This window comes from Lynx canadensis, chromosome E3, assembly GCF_007474595.2.
Source record: "Lynx canadensis isolate LIC74 chromosome E3, mLynCan4.pri.v2, whole genome shotgun sequence".
Classification (NCBI taxonomy): Eukaryota; Metazoa; Chordata; class Mammalia; order Carnivora; family Felidae; genus Lynx; species Lynx canadensis.
In genome coordinates this window covers 14,919,035-14,935,068 of record NC_044318.1, presented here as the reverse complement: position 1 = coordinate 14,935,068, position 16,034 = coordinate 14,919,035, and the positions used below count along the sequence as shown (strand labels likewise).

Below are 16,034 nucleotides of genomic sequence, written 5' to 3'. Positions count from 1 at the left end.
TTAATGATTCTTTAGGCTTCCTTATTTCTTCCTAACAAATGGCCTTTTTTCTGAAGTTAGCTAGAATCCCACAATGAAAGCACCTTGACATGGTACCTGCTGACATCTTACTCCACTTGGAGAAGGCCCAGCACAAAGAGCTCCTAGGAGCGATCCCTCCTTTCAGAATGTAACTCAGAGAAGACTTCTCTCTCCTTTTTCTCTTTCCCTCCCTCTCTTTGGCTCATGCCCCCCCCCCCCATCACCCTCTCCTTTGGTCACTCACAGATTCCCACCTTGGAAGGTGAGGCAGAAATTTCTAGTTGCCTACACAACATCCATTCTGCCCCTTATTCCTTTCCAGAAAGCTCTGGTGACACCTAGAGAGCCAATGTGCCTGGCTAAAAAACTATACTTCCCAGCGTCCCTTTCAAGGAGCATTCTGGCCAATGAGATGGAAGTAGAAGTTGCTGGCTAGGGTTTCTGGTAACACTGTCCAGCAAAAGGGGCTGGCTCAGATGATAGTCTTGCTTTTGCGCCTGTCCCTTCCTTCCTGCCACTTGGCACGTGGATGGGAGAGCAGCGGCTGTGGCCGCCACTGGCAACCATGAGATGACCTTGAGACTGAAAGGCACATGCTTATGATGGTGGGGCAGAAAGTGAGAGGAACCTGGGTCCCTGCTGAAAATGCCAAGCTGTCTTTCCAACTCTGGACACCCACCTCCAGACATTTTTTTTCATGTGAGAGACCGCGCTTTATCTTTATAAAGTACCATCAACTGGGCTTGCCGTTTTATGCAGCTGGACCCAGTCCTGATTCAGAAGGTCAGTGAGGGCTGCACCTGGAAGAGGAATCAGCCTAGGATCAACAGCTGTGCCACTGTTACCCAGTCACATTGTAGCGATAAAGAACAAAACACTAGCATGGAACTCAGGGACCTAGTCCCAGCTCTGTCTTTTTTTTTTTTTTTTAAGTTTATTAATTATTTATTTTGAGAGACAGAAGCAGAGAGGGCGAGGGAGAACCCCAGCAGGCTCTACACTGTCAGCACAAAACCCAATGTGGGGCTCGAACCCATGAACCGTGAGGTCATGGCCTGAGCTGAAATCAAGAGTCTGAGCTTAACTGACCGAGCCTCCCAGGCGCCCCAGTTCTGTCTTCTATGTAAGAAAGTGTTGATATCCTTGCTGCTCGCCTTCTAACCATCACCTGGCTCTTTGTAATTCTTTTGTTCCCCCATCAAGTAATGGTCCATCAGTCTCCCTCCTCTTTTGCAAACTCCCACAACCCAAGTGTCCCTTCCGTCCAGAAAAGTTCACCAAGACTCCTCCCCCACCCTCGCCAAAACCAAGCAGCCTCCATGTAGATAGCTAGTATTCACTGAGTGCTCGTTATGTGACTGGCCCCATGCTATGTACTGTCCGTGCATCATCTCCTGTCCGTGCGCCCAGCAACCAGCCAGGTTTTCCTCAGGCAGAAACAGGTTCGTACTCAGCAGAGGTGGCATCTGAATTCACGTCCACTTGCCTCGTGTGGCTGTGCTCCTAACTGACCACTCTCTTCTGTTTGTGAGGAGGAAAGAAATGAAAACTCTTAGCTAGTAGGTGGCAGAGATGGCTAGCTGTCCCCCAATATCCACCCTCCCCTTCGTCTGCGGCAGTGGTTCTCAAGCAGGGACGATCTTGTTGTCTGGAGATGCGTTATTTGGGTTGTCACAGTGTGGAGAAGGTGTGCTACTGGCATCTAGTGGGTGGAGGCCAGGGACACTGCTAATCACCCTGTAACACACAGGACAGCCTCCCCCCCGCCCCACACACACACACACAACACAGAATTATCTGGCCCAAAATGCCAATGGCACCAAGGCTGAGGAACTCAACTCTGTAGGAGCAGGGTCACAACTTTTAGCTGAGCACAGGGCTGCCTAGAATAATGGCCGCCTGTGACCAAGTTCTGGCCAATGCGATAGGAGCGACTTCTGTATCATGACTTCAAAGGAAGCAGTGTGCCCCTCCTCTTCCTCTTCTCCCTTTCCCTTATGTCTGGAATTTGGACATGCTGGTGGCCATCTTGGAACTTACAGATGGGGCAGCACCCAGGGAAGGCAGGCCAACAAGATGGGGGGACCCTGCACCCCCAGCCACCACATGAGCTGGGGACTTTTGCCTGAGAAAGACAAATTTTCATCTTGTTAGAGCCACAGTTATTTTTGAGTCCTGGATACAGCTGTCAACCCCTTGTGCTAACCAACACAATATGCTATTTCCAATTCTTCTGCATTCAGAGAACTTCTGGTCTCTGGGTAAAACCCTCTGGAGAGGCAGAGTATCTGCTTTGTTTTGGTAGCAGACCCCCAAGGATCCAGAGAGAGAGAGAGAGAGAGAGAGAGAGAGAGAGAGAGAGTGGGGGAGGGGCAGAGAGAGAGGGAGACACAGAATCCGAAGCAGGCTCCAGGCCCTGAGCTGTCAGCACAGAGCCCGACTCGGGGCCTGAACTTACAAACAGCAAGATCATGACCTGAGCCGAAGTCAGCCGATCAACCGGCTGAGCCACCCCGGTGCCCCAGGAAGGCACCCTTTAACTGCAATGTCATCACTACCTCGTGGCATTTGCTTTGTTGGTAAATGCCCTCAAGTCACCTCCATCTGAGGACATTAGTTCCTCACGTTCCCAGACTGTGACTCAGCTCCATTACGTCTTCGCTCACAGGGCCTCAAGTGGTCTCTTGATGCACAAAAAACAGTCTCCCGAATACAGAGCAGGTGCACATTTCTGGAATTGTAATCTGTCGTCCTGGGGAGACTGCAGTGAAGGAGCCTCTGCTCATGAACTTATTGCCCCCACTGGACACCTCTGTTCCCTTGTTCTCCTGTCAACACGGAGACGGGGGCTGTGGCTGATCACCCAGATGTCATTATGATCTCCGCAGAGTCCTGTCAACCACACCATTTGTTGAAATCCAGGGGTCACCTGGCATGTGTTTGGAACACATCAAGCACATTGAGAGGCACAGTGGAAAACAAGACTGGCCTCGTAGATACCTGGTTTCTTACTCCCAAACCTGCCTTCAGCTGTGTGATTCTATCTGTTGGCAAGTGACAACCTTCAACTGGCTTCTGCAAGAGAATAGGGAATTTACCGGCTCCTGTGACGAAGTCCAAAATCGAGACACAGCTGGGTGCAGGGACTGTGTTCACTATGTTTCTTTATCTTGCAAACTCGTTGCCTCACCCTGCTCTGCGTGCATAGCTGGACAGGACACACTTTGTTCTCCACAACCCAGTATATGTGCTGCCGAAGCGAGCACTGTTCTCCACAACCCAGTAACAGGCCTGAGTTCCCCATCACCTCGCCTGGGCCTTCTGCCTCCTTTGTCCCCCTCACTCCTCAGGTGAACCCCTCCAAATGCACTTTTTGGGTACAAACCACCCAATCCAGAGTCTATACCTCAGCATCCTCCCTGATCCATTTCTCACACCTGGGCCACCATATACCTGCTCGCATCACCCCAGGGCCAGTGACAACCATCAGGGACAGCCCCAGTGCCCCAGAGTCCACTGAAGTTATCCAAACGTGCTTCCCCTGCCTCACCTGTTTTTCCTGCAGAAACCACAATAAAGGCTATTACCCACAGACCCTCCTCCCACCTCCACCTGGTGACCGACCCTGGTACTTCCCTGACTGTCCCCCCATCCTGCGACATGTACTCTCTCTTGAGGTCTGGGAGCATAACAAGTTATCTTTTTAACGGCAATCACCTCTTCTGTTGGCCTTGCCACACCTAAATACTAATAAAACCGGGATGCAGACAGTGTCTTCAGGAAGTCTGTCTCTCTCAGCCCTGTTTTGCTTGGTGCCGGCTTCATTCACAGACAAGCTTTCCCTAAGAGGTGGCAGGGGTTTGCTAGCAGCCCCACTGCCCTTCCCCTTGGAGTTGGGTGGCCCCCATGGAAGGAGGGCTTCTCTTTCCACCAGCAGTCTTAGAGTTGATCGCTATTAGTGGGGCTTTGGGTGACATGCTAAGACTCTGTACCCAGTCCTAGTTGTGGTCGCCAACTACACTTCTGGCCAGTTGTGACACTATCTACCTGGACATAGCATCAGATCCCCCAGGTTAAGGGCTCATTCCCTCAAGGCTGATCCTCACTGCCCCCTCCCCCCCCAACCCAATTTCAGATGCCAATTACAAATCGATGTTGTCACCTGTACTTCTGACCAGTCAGCTAGGTTCCCGTGACCCCTTCCTTGGGTTCAGTGAATTTGCTGGAGAGGCTCCCTGAACTCAGGAAAGCATGTTAAATTTACTACATCACCGGTTTATGATAAAAGCATAGAATTCAGGAACAGCCAGATGGAAGAGATACCGAGGGCAAGACATGTGGGAAGGAGGGGGGGGGGTTTCCATGCTCTCTCAGTGCCCCAGCTCCCCAAATCACATGTTCTCTAACCCCGAAGCTCTCTGAACCCTTCCTTTTGGGTTTGTATGGAGGCTTCATTACACAGGCATGATTGATTAAATCATCGGCCACTGGCCGCTGAACTCAGTCTCCAGCCTCTCTCCCCTCCCCAGAGATGGGGGTAAGAGAGAGGCGTGGGACTGAAATTTCCAAGGCTCTATTCACAAGATTGGCTCCCCTGGCAGCCTGCCCCCATCCTTAGCTGCTTTCCAAGGTTCCTCTTTAGCATAACAAAAGACACCTTTATCCCTCTCATCCCAGGAAAATCTAAGGGTTTTAGGAGCTGTGAGCCAGGAGCCTGTGGGTGAAAAACAAATATTTGTTGCTTATTATAAATCACAATATCACATATGTCCATCCTTGAACGAATCCCTGTGGTCAGACAGGGTACTCTGTGTGATATAGGAGACTTCCAAGCCCTGGAGCTGGAGAGTGAGATCTGTCCCCCCTGCCGAGAGTGGGAAGTCTACTTCTCAGAACAAAAGGGAGGTGCAGGGCAAGAGAAAACCCTGGGTGGTCCCTAACTTAGTCTGGGTTCCCTAGAAGCAGACCCCAGAGACAAGAATTTGATGCATGTCGTTTACTTGGAAGGTGATCCCGGGAAGCACCAGCAGACCCTGAGGAAGTGAGACAGGGAAGGGAAGGAAGCCAACTCAGGGTGCATTCAGGAGGGAGTTACTACTTAGGGCACCTGGGACCCAGCCCAGCCGGGAGACTGTACAGAACTCACCTAAAGGGTGAGGGAGTTGGGGGCATTAGTCCGCCAGCCTCTATCTGTCACTGCTTGAGGCTGCCTCAAGGACACAAGTCCTCTAGCGCTTGCAGCTTGGCTAGAGTGCTCAGTGAGCAGATTCTTGGGGCCACAGAGTGGCCCAGACAGAAAAATCACAGGTGCTTTGAAGTAACAAGCTGTGTGTGGGTCCATACAGAATGATGAGAGAGCCCAGGATCTGTTACAGTCAGAGGCAAGACATCCCCGTGCAGCACCTCCTAGAGTATTCTCACTGGTGAAATGAAATCATTGGACTACAGGCTCTCTCACTTCCCTCTCCGAGGGGAATCCTAAAGCTTTCGTCTCCAGGTCGGGTCGAGGCCATGTAAGGTGGCGGCTGAGTGTTCAGGCTCTGAGGTTGGATCGCCTGGTGTCTCAGCCAGGAAAACATGTGGCACACAGTACAAGGTTTATTTCAAAAGAGTGTCGTGATGACGTGTTGCATCACACGCAGGACTGGCATCAGCAGGGAGCCGCACCACCCCGACGGGTACCAGAAGAGAGGCTGTGTCACCAGAGCCAGGCTGGTGGAGGGAGGGCCACTCGCCAGAGTCGTGGCTGTCCAGAACTGCAGCCAGGCGGGCAGGGGAGAGAAACAGCCTCATCTCTTCCTGTCCTCCCAACCTCCCACCTGCTGAACCCAAAGGGAAACCAGAGAGCAAGGAAATAATAGGTCATGGAGGTCAGAGTCCCAGAGCACAGAACAGAGCAGAGGACAGCAATTGGATCTAAAGGGACAAAGGGAGAAAAATGTGCCCACCCGGATTCAACACTCAGCTCCTCTGTTTCCTAGCTGTGCAACTTTGGGCCAGTTGCTGAACCTGGCTGAGCCTCAGTTTCCTCCCCTATACAATGGTATCAGCGTTAATATCTACCTCTGAGGGTTGTTGGGAAGATTAACACCCATAAAAGCGCTTAAAACAGTGCTAGGTATTTTGTAAATGATCGACGGATATTAGCTATTATATTATCATATAATTATATGAGTTATTAATTGCCTCTGACTGCAGCTATTAGCATGTGATAGCCATGTGCCAAGTACATAATTGCTGTGAAGTTAAAACATGACAAAATGTGGGGTGCCTGGGTGGCTCAGTTGGTTGAGCGTCTGACTTTGGCTCAGGTCATGATCTCGTGGTTCATAGGTTCGAGCCCTGTGTTGGGCTCTGTGCTGACCGCTCAGAGCCTGGAGCCTGCTTTGTGGATTCTGTCTCCCTCTCTCTCTGCGCCTCTCCCGCTCGTACTCTGTTTCTCAAAAATAAGTAAGACATTTTAAAAAATGTTTTAAAAAAACATAAAACGTGTTGAAGCAGGGTGCCTGGGTGGTTCAGTCAGTTAAGTGTCCGACTCTTGGTTTGAACTCAGGTCAAACTCAGGTTCATGGGTTCGAGCCCCACGTCAGGCACTGCGCTGACAGCACAGAGCCTGCTTGGGAGTCTCTCTCTCCCTCTCTCTCTCTCTCTCTCTCAAAACAAACTTTACAAAAGAAAAAAGAAAAACACGTGTTGAAGGGATTTGAAAATTTGAGTGTACTCCCAGATACTAAAGAGTATTCTTATTTGGCCTAAGAAGACTTAATGAAGAAAGAGACTGCAGACAGAGGGAAAAAAGGAAAGAAAAAGAAAGTGACCAGGGGCAGTGTGGGCAGCGCTCTTGATTTTTCCTTTCTCTGGGACATTCCTTCCACCTCCTGCCGAAAACTATCTCTTGCCTGTACTGCACCAAGAGAAATGTTACAGGAGCATAATATGCTCCTCGTTGCAGTGAAGTCAAGATAGATCTTTCCAGATGAATAGATAGTTATCTCTGGGAAGTGGCTGGGAGGAGTCTGGCGCTCATGAAGTTCTGCCAAAAGCTGTCAAGACCATGGGATCCCTTCCCTGTTATTCCGGAGATCGCAAGGTGCATGGCAAGTACCCCAGACTTGGGGGCGGGGTGGCGATCAGAGCCCCCTTCCTGAATGCTTGCCGAGGGCCAGGCACATAAAGTATTACCTCGCTAACCCTTCCTGCAAAGCGTTACTGCGTCCCCCATTTTATAGATGAGGAAACTGAGGCTCAGAGGCTTTGAGGCGCTTTCCCAGGTCGCGTAGCTAGTGAGTGGCTGGAACCAATGTCCGTCTAAGTCCAAAGCTCTTGCTCTTTCTGGGGCACCTGGACCTAATGCCAGCTCCACCGTCAACTTATCCTGTAATTTCTTTCCTCTGTCATTTCGGGGAGGTCACTTGTACTCTCTGCCATCCGTGGAGTGATGGAGCCAGTGGTAATCTCTCCTTCCAGCTCCACGTTCAAGGGCAGGGCCGCAGTGTAGGTGGCTTCAGCGGAAGTTCCTACCCAAGTATAACCAGACCATAACACGAACACCATGTGGCAGGATTTCTCACCGTCAGCCTGCTTTATATTGTCCACGTTAAAAAAAGAAAAAAGTTTGCAGGGCAAAGTAAAAGTGCCAACCAGAACTGAACACAGTCTGAACAGCTATCAGCTGTAGAATGGGTGGATAGATTGATTCCAGGGGCGCCCTGGTGGCTCAGTCAGTTGAGTGTCCGACTTCGGCTCAGGTCAGGTCATGATCTCGCGGTTTGTGAGCTCAAGCCCCACCTTGGGCTCCCTGCTGTCAGCACAGAGCCCGTTTCAGATCCTCTGTCTCCCTCTCTTCCTGTCCCTCCCCTGCTCGCGTGCGCTCTCTCAAAACTAAACGTTAAAAGAAGAAAAATTATTTAAAGAATAAATTGATTCCATAACGGGTCTGGGTCTCACCTGGCCAAAGTCAAGGTGAGGCCGATGTCTCCTGTGAAGCTGGGGTCCTCTTCCAGTGCTCACTGGTTGTTGACAGAGCTCACTTCATTACAGCTGTGGGACTGAGGCCTCAGCTCCTGGAGGCCTCTCACTGTTCCCTGCCACACAGTCCTCTCCACACACGGCTGTTGGCTCCTTCACGGCCAACTGGAGAGCATCGCTGAGGCTTTGAATTTCTTGATCTCTTCTGTCTCTGACCTCTAGACCTACATTCTAAGGGTTCAGGTGACTAAATCAGGCTCACTCAGGATAATCTCTCCTTTGGTAAACTGAACTTGTTAGAGACCTTAATTACATCCACAGCACCCTTTTACTTTGCCATATAATGTAACCGAATCGGCAGAGTGATGCCTCACCGTATTCCCGTGTCCCCCCTCCCGCACACTCCAGGGGAAGGGATTGGATAGGGAGGGCTCACCGTGGGCTCCATTTTGGAATCCTGCCTGCCACAATTCACTGAGCATTTACTATGTACCGGACTCTCTAACTGCTTTATGTGCAACCATTCACATCAACCCTATAAAGGAGTTGTAGGGTCCCTGTTGTACTGATGAGCAAGGTGAGGGGCCAAGAAGTTAGGTGACTGGTCACACAGCTCATGAGTGGCAGAGCTAGGGTTTGGATCCCCCGTCTGCCTCTGCCCCCCCCTTTCTATGTGTGTCTGTGCATCTCTATGTGTACGTGCATGTCTATGTGTATGTGTGTGTGTTGCCTTGTGTGTGCCTTCCTCTGTTTCTTACACTTACACACTCATAGACATACACATACACATTCTCACAACACTTCCCCCCAGTCCTTTCCTTCTCCACCTTTTTGGTAAACGTTTGCCTTCAGAGAGTCGTTTTGAAGGGTCCAAAGGGGATGGGGACGTTTGAGGAAAGGAAGAGACAGGGAGCATATAAAGCCCACCCTTAGGAACTGGTGTGATGACCGAGCATTTGCTCTGTCCTGTGCTAAGCTTTGCCCTTCACATCTGTCACCCCACTCCTCCTCCCCGCAACCCCACTTGACTGACAAGGAGAGGGCGCTCAGAGAGGTTAAGCTACTTGCCAAGGTCACACAGTAAGCAACCAGGATGGAGGGAGGCCCCCTCAGATTAGTCCAGCCAACGGCCAGCTTTCCCTGGCACCCCAGTGCCTCTCCTCAGGGCCCTCTGGCTTCTCTGCCATCATTGTGACAGCTGCCAATGCAGCTCAAAACCTCAGCTCACCTCGAAAGAGAACTGCAAGCAAGCAGAAGGCCCAGGCTCTCCCTGCCTCCCAGCCTCATGGCAAACTCGGCCTGGTTTGCATTCATGACAACATCGATCTTGTTCAAACCCCCGAGCCCATGAGCCCCACCACGTTGGTAGCCTCTGAGTCACTGCACACCGGCAGACGGTGCTAAACTAATTTCCCAGCATCTTTGGGAAGGATTTGGTTTCTGTCTCCCCAGCAAAGGGCCACGCAGACAGTGGCAGGAGACCAGCAGGACCCAGGGGCCCCCTTCCTGCTCTGGGGGAGGACTGACTGAGATGTGATAAGATCCTGATTAGCACAGTGGCTCGGACTTGGGTCCAAACTGAATTAAGGGATGGGACAGCCCAAGCCAAATTACAGGGATGGTGCTAAAAAACATCCCTGGAAATGCAACCAGATAGAGAAAATTGTCATTATCTTTTACAGTGACTTACAAGGCTCTCGCTATGCATACAGATGACTGACTCTTCATTACAACCCTGTAAGGTAGGTACTATTTATTTTACCATTTTACAGATGAGGAAACTGAGGCACAGAGCTCTAGGAACTTGTTCGAGGTCACAAACCTGGTAGGTGACGGAGCCAGACTTTTAACCTTGACCACCTGAGTCAACAGGACACCACATCATTTGCCCGTCCAGGTGCCCACACATCTTGGTCGGTCCCTCCCTGGTGATAGCTTCCGCAGAAGACAAGACAATAAGTCAGTTAACATCTGTCCCTCTCTGGAATTGGTTTTGAATCGGTCCCCAGATGTGTAGTGATGCTGGGTTTCAGACCAGGCCCAGCCATCTTCCTGGTTCCCAACTTCCTGCTCCCTGGCAAGGCTTGAGTTCCTACTTTGCACTTGCTAATTCCATCAACAGAGGCAACATGAAGTAATGCAAGAAGCCAGAGCAGAGGAGCCAAGTTCAAATCCTGGCTTTGTCAAGCCTATGACCTTGGACACGTCTCTCTCTCTCTCTCTCTCTCTCTCTCTCTCTCTCTCTGTCTACACACACACACACACACACGTATAAGGCACACAGTCAGCCCTCAATCAATGCCAGTACCAAAAGTGACACAGCAGTAATCATTGCCAATTTAACCTGTTGGTTAAGCACATGGACTCTAGAGCCTATCTGGGTTCAAAGCCGTATAGCCCTTCAGGTTTGTCAGTTAACCTCAGAGATCTCACCCCTGTAAAGGGGGATACTGATAATACCCACCTTGTAATTAGTTAAAATCGATAAAGGTTTAAGACACCAGTATACACTAAATACACATAATATTTAAAATCATAATAACAGAAAGTCTACATGTCCATTTCAACCTTGACTTTGGCTTTGGCAATGGAAATTAAGATGCTGCCGGATGAACTACTTTTAACTAAATTCTATGACAACAAGGCACTTGGGGCACCTGGGTGGCTCAGTTGGTTGAGCATCTGACTTCAGCTCAGGTCATGATCTCAGGGCCCATGGGTTCGAGCACCACGTCAGGGTTTGTGCTGACAGTGCAGAGCCTGCTTCAGATTGTCTGTCTCTGTCTCTTTTTCCTCTCTTTGCCCATCCCCTGCTTGTGCTCACTCTCTCTCCCTCGCTCTCAAAAATAAATAAACGTTAAAAAATTTTTTTGATTCTTTTTTAACACTTATTTATTTTTGAGAGTGAGAGAGAGACACAGAGCATGAGCAGGGGAGGGGCAGAGAGAGGGGGAGACACAGAATCTGAAGCAGGCTCCAGGCTCTGAGCTGTCAGCACGGAGCCCAATGCAGGGCTCAAACTCACGAACTGCGAGACCATGACCTGAGCCAAAGTTGGTCGCTCAACCAACTGAGCCACCCAGGCACCCCCAAAAAATGTTTTAAAAGAACAACAAAGAAATTAGTAATACAGTGGATATTTTGAGTATAATTCAGTGACATTTAATATAAAATGGCCAATTTTATGTTGTGTGATTTACCACAATATTCTACCTATTCATTTGTTCATCCTAACAGTGTCACAAAATCTGGAATTTTTTAAAGGTTATTTATTTTTAAGTAATCTCTAGGTATAGACCCAATGTGGGACTCAAAACCCCAAGATCAAGAGTTACATGCTCTTCTGACTGAGCCAGCCAGGTACCCCAGTCTGCACTATTTTGGACAGATGATAGGTGATCTGTGAGCTTCATATTATTTTTATTTATTTATTTATTTATTTATTTATTTATTTATTTATTTATTTATTTATTTATTTATTTTGAGACAGGTGGGGGGAGAGAGCAGGGGAGGGGCAGAGAGAGGGAGAGAGAATCCCAAGCAGGCTGTGTACCATCAGCATGGAGCCCGATGTGGGGCTCAGTCTCACAACTGTGAGATCATGACCTGAGCCGAAATCAAGAGTTGGAGGCTCAAACGACTGAGCCACCCAGATGCCCCTGTGAGTTTCATATTATTGTCTTATACAAAGGATATTGCTATCCATACGGAGCTATTTGAACACGCAGGAGACAACAGTTTTCCCAGCCTGCAGTCTTGTGAACGTGTCCTTTTGACTGACCGCAGAGCCGTAAGTAAATATGGCCAGAGAGAGCTCCGCTCTCGTCAGAACCAGGGCAAACCCAAAACGGCCTGACTGTTCATAACCCCCATCCATGCACCGTGGATGACCTGCGTCAGCAGCCGTGGGAGTGGCCCTTTAGAAGCTGCCTGAATACATCTTTGAAATGATTTCTCCATGGTTCATGCTGCGTCATAAATTTATAAAGTTAGACACGCCTTCTCCAAAATGTCAGGCTGGAAAGAACATGACAAGCACCGGCATTTTAAAACGCGGTTATCGGGGCGCCTGGGTGGCTCAGTCGGTTAAGCGTCCGACTTCGGCTCAGGTCACGATCTCGCGGTCCACGAGTTCGAGCCCCGCGTCGGGCTCTGGGCTGATGGCTCCGAGCCTGGAGACTGCTTCCGACTCTGTGTCTCCCTCTCTCTCTATCCCTCCCCCATTCATGCTGTGTCTCTCTCTGTCTCAAAAATAAATAAACGTTAAAAAATAAAAATAAAAAAAATTTAAAACGCAGTTATCCAAAACGACCGAATAAAGGCTTTGGAAGAACGCCACTTGTCCCATGTGCCTTCTCTCCAGGTTAAGAGCTGCCGCATGGCTTTTGGCACTGAGAACCTCGGAGCCTCCGGTGTTAGAAAGCCGGCCGCTGCAGGGAAAGGCCAAGCGCCCTCTGTTCATCTTACTTGGCATCATTATATTTTGGCAAGGCTTCTCAGTGACTGCTCAGAAAGCCACTGGCAGTCTCTGGGTCTGGGCATTCGTGTGGCGGCAGGTGGGGATCAAACGTGCCCACTGGCGCCACCTGACACCCCCGAAGCCCTTGCTGGAGCACATACAGCCTACAGGTACTTCGAACGTGACGCTGGGTTTCAGAGTAAATGCTGGAGTCTGAGATCCACATAGGAAAACCTTAACATTTGGTTAAACTTTCTTTTTTTAAAAAAGCTTATACATAGCAAAGAACTGTGTCTGCCATTGCCTGAGATTTTGTTTAGTTTTCAGAGCCGATCAAAGATTTTATTCCTTCCTCTTGGAGAAGGCCAAATCCCAGCTGAGCCCTGTTGATCCTTATCGTGCTCCTGGATCACATCCTTTTTGGATAATTGGCAACAGTGAGCTCAAATTCCAGCCTTCCTCCTGGGAGACTGGGAGCCTGTCACAGAAACATGTGGCCGTAAAAGTACTTTCTCGATTGTGTGGGGAATGCAGCCAGACTTCTCCATGAGACAGATCTTGGCCTTATCAGGTCACCCTATTGCAAATCCAGTTCTCGGCATCACTGGGAATAGCCTGGTTCCCCAGGAGTAAAGAAGCTATATTTTCAGGGGCGCATGGGTGGCTCAGTTGGTTAAGCATTGGACTCTTGGTTTCCAATCATATTTTGTGGGTTAGTAGACCTGCATCAGGCTCCACGCTGACAGTGTGGAGCCTGCTTGGGATTCTTCTCTCTCCCTCTTTCTTTCTGCCCAACCGCCCCCCCCCCCACTCATGCTGTCTCTCTCAAAATAAATAAATAAACTTAAAAAAACTTTCTTTTAAGAAGCTATATTTTCAAATGGAACCCAACAGGTCTGCAGCTAGAGGTAACCTGAGATGTTACTATTTTGTCCGTATCACTCATAATTCCAATCTGCATACAACCAAGTGTTCTGGGATCAATCTTTCCTTTAATAATAGCATCAGCTACAGTGCTTTCAGCTGGAAGCATTGAAGCTGGCAGAAAACCCAATTTAACTGGCTTAAGCAATGATAAAAGTACAATCTCATCTAACAAGATGAAATCATAAACAAGGCAGCCTTGTACTGGCAGTTCATGCCACTGCAATAAGGTAAGAAAAAGAAATAAAAGCATAAAGATCAGAAAGGAAGAAGTAAAACAATCTCTATTTGCAGACGACATGATTATGATTATCTATATAGAAGAGCCTAAAGAACTACAAAATAACTACTAGAACAAATGAGTTTAACAAGGTTGCAGAATAGGATCCATATACAAAATAATCATATAACAAGATGCCTGAATGGAGGGGGGGAGTGCCCTTAATTGTTCAACAATACCACCAAATACCTAAGTTATCTAGAGCTTTCCACATTGCACGATGTAGTGTTGTTTCTTATGGTTGCACAATGACTGACACAGGTCCAAAAATCACATCTCCACAAAGCAACATCCAAAGGCCAGAGCAAGAAAAGAGGACATATTTCTTCCTGTGTCCATATATAAGATATGAAAACTTTCGTAGAAGCCTAACCCCCTAGGCTTTCCTTCATTAGCCAGGATGGTATCACATGCCCATTTGTGAACCAGTCACTGACCAAGGAAGCAGAATTACTGTGATTGGCTCAAAATAGTCAGGATTTACACTCCCCATTCAGTGGGGCTGAGGAGATGGCCAGATTCCTTAAAGCTCATGACCACAGGATACCTGAACAAAACCAGAATTTGGCTGAAAAGTAAAGAAAAGGAAATGTCCACCAGGTAGCAACTAATAGTATCTTTCATGATATCCTGCACACAGTTTCCTATCATCAAGCCATTGGGGAGCTCAAAGCTGGTCATGAATAAGATCTTAGCTTCTGTCAACATGGATGTCTGCTGCCTCTGGGTGACCTCCAGACCCCTGGCTTTCAATGCAACCAGCAAAATCCTTTGGCTTATGTATTCCCTTTATTTATGTATCCCTTTATTTATGTATTCTTGCATGATTTTTTAAAACCTGTTTACAAATACATTTTGTAGTTTTTAAAGGCAATTTCCCATCCTTTGTCTAATCTCTCCATACAACAAACTCCAGAAGCCCCAAGAGATTAAATGATGTCCCTAAAATCACCAGGAGCAGAGATACTATGGGGTATTGATGACCTGGTATGCACCAGAATCTGTACTAGGCATTTAGCATGCATTGTCTTGTGTAATTCTCACTACTACCCAACAAGGTAGATTTTATTACTATTCCTATTTTGTAAAGGAAGACTAAGGCACAGAGAGGTTAAGTAACTTATCTCTGGTCACACAGCTAGGGAATAGAAGACCCGGGATAGACCTCAGGTCTATCTAAACCCCAAACCCTATGCTCTTTAACTCCTAGATTAGATTTTTAGTTTTTTATTTTACAGAGAGCGTGCATGCATACATGCGTGCAAGCAGGGGAGGGGCAGAGAGAGAGGGGGAAAGAGAATCCCAAGCAGGCCCCCCTTTGTGACACAGGACCCCAACACAGGGCTCAGTCCCACAAACTGTGAGATCATGACCTGAGCCAAAATCAAGAGTCAGTTAACCAACTGAGTCACCCAGGCGCCCCATAACTAGATTTTTTAAATCATCTTGTCTCAAATACCTATGTTCAGCTTGACTTAATTAAAGATTAACTCATCTAATATTTCCCTTGATGTTTCTTTCCATGTCAACACAAATAAGAATAGTTTTAGAAGGCAGAAACAATGGAATGAGGAAAAGGGAGGCTATCTTTCATTTCTTTAATCTGGCAAGCCCTCCTCTCACAAACTCTCCCTTCTCCCCAACCCCCCACCCCACCCTGCCACTAGCCCCAAAACCTGCAATTCACCACAGGCTTCCCATACCCACACGTACCATGCAGTCTTTGTTCCATACTAGTGGCTCCAATACAGATAAATTCTGTGCCTTCCTAAATTTTCTTTTTTCCAGCCATAGGTCATTCCTTGAACCCAATTCTTGGTACTCTTTTTCTGGTCCGACACTCTGGGAACCTGGTTGTGTTGCCCTTCCCAGACCCTCAGGTCTGCCAAACCCCTGAGATCCCAATTCCAATAAGAATTCCTTTCCTGGGGGCACTTGGGTCGGCTGAGCATCTGACTTCGGCTCAGGTCATGATCTCATGGTTCGTGGGTTCGAGTCCCACATTGGGCTCTGTGCTGACAGCTCGGAGCTTGGAGTCTGCTTCAGATCCTCTGTCCCCTTCTTTCTCTGCCCCTCCCCCACTCGTGCTTGCTCTCTCCCAAAAACAAACATTTAAAAAAAAAAGAAAAGAATTCCCTCCCTGTCAGAGTGGAGAAACCAGCTGTATTATAGCCCATTCTTTGACATTCTCTCCTTAAACCTTTAGTCTGGGACTTGGCACCTCTGGAAAGAAAGATGAAAAAATGGCAAAAGAGGGTGCAGTTTGGAGATAAGAAAAGGCTGCATACAGTCAATATGTCTCTCCTTCTCCCCAAGTGGAACCTCATTGCCTCCCTCCTCCTTTCTTAACTGCTCTCCCATCTCTGACTCACCCTTTAGCCA

General features: G+C 48.5%; 1 non-coding gene across 1 annotated transcript; it reads left to right on the top strand.

Moving 5' to 3' along the window:
* Positions 1-6,290: 6,290 nt before the first annotated feature.
* On the top strand, positions 6,291-6,375 carry TRNAQ-UUG. The gene has a single exon. It is a non-coding gene; the product is annotated as a tRNA-Gln (tRNA).
* The last annotated feature ends 9,659 nt before the right edge of the window (positions 6,376-16,034 follow it).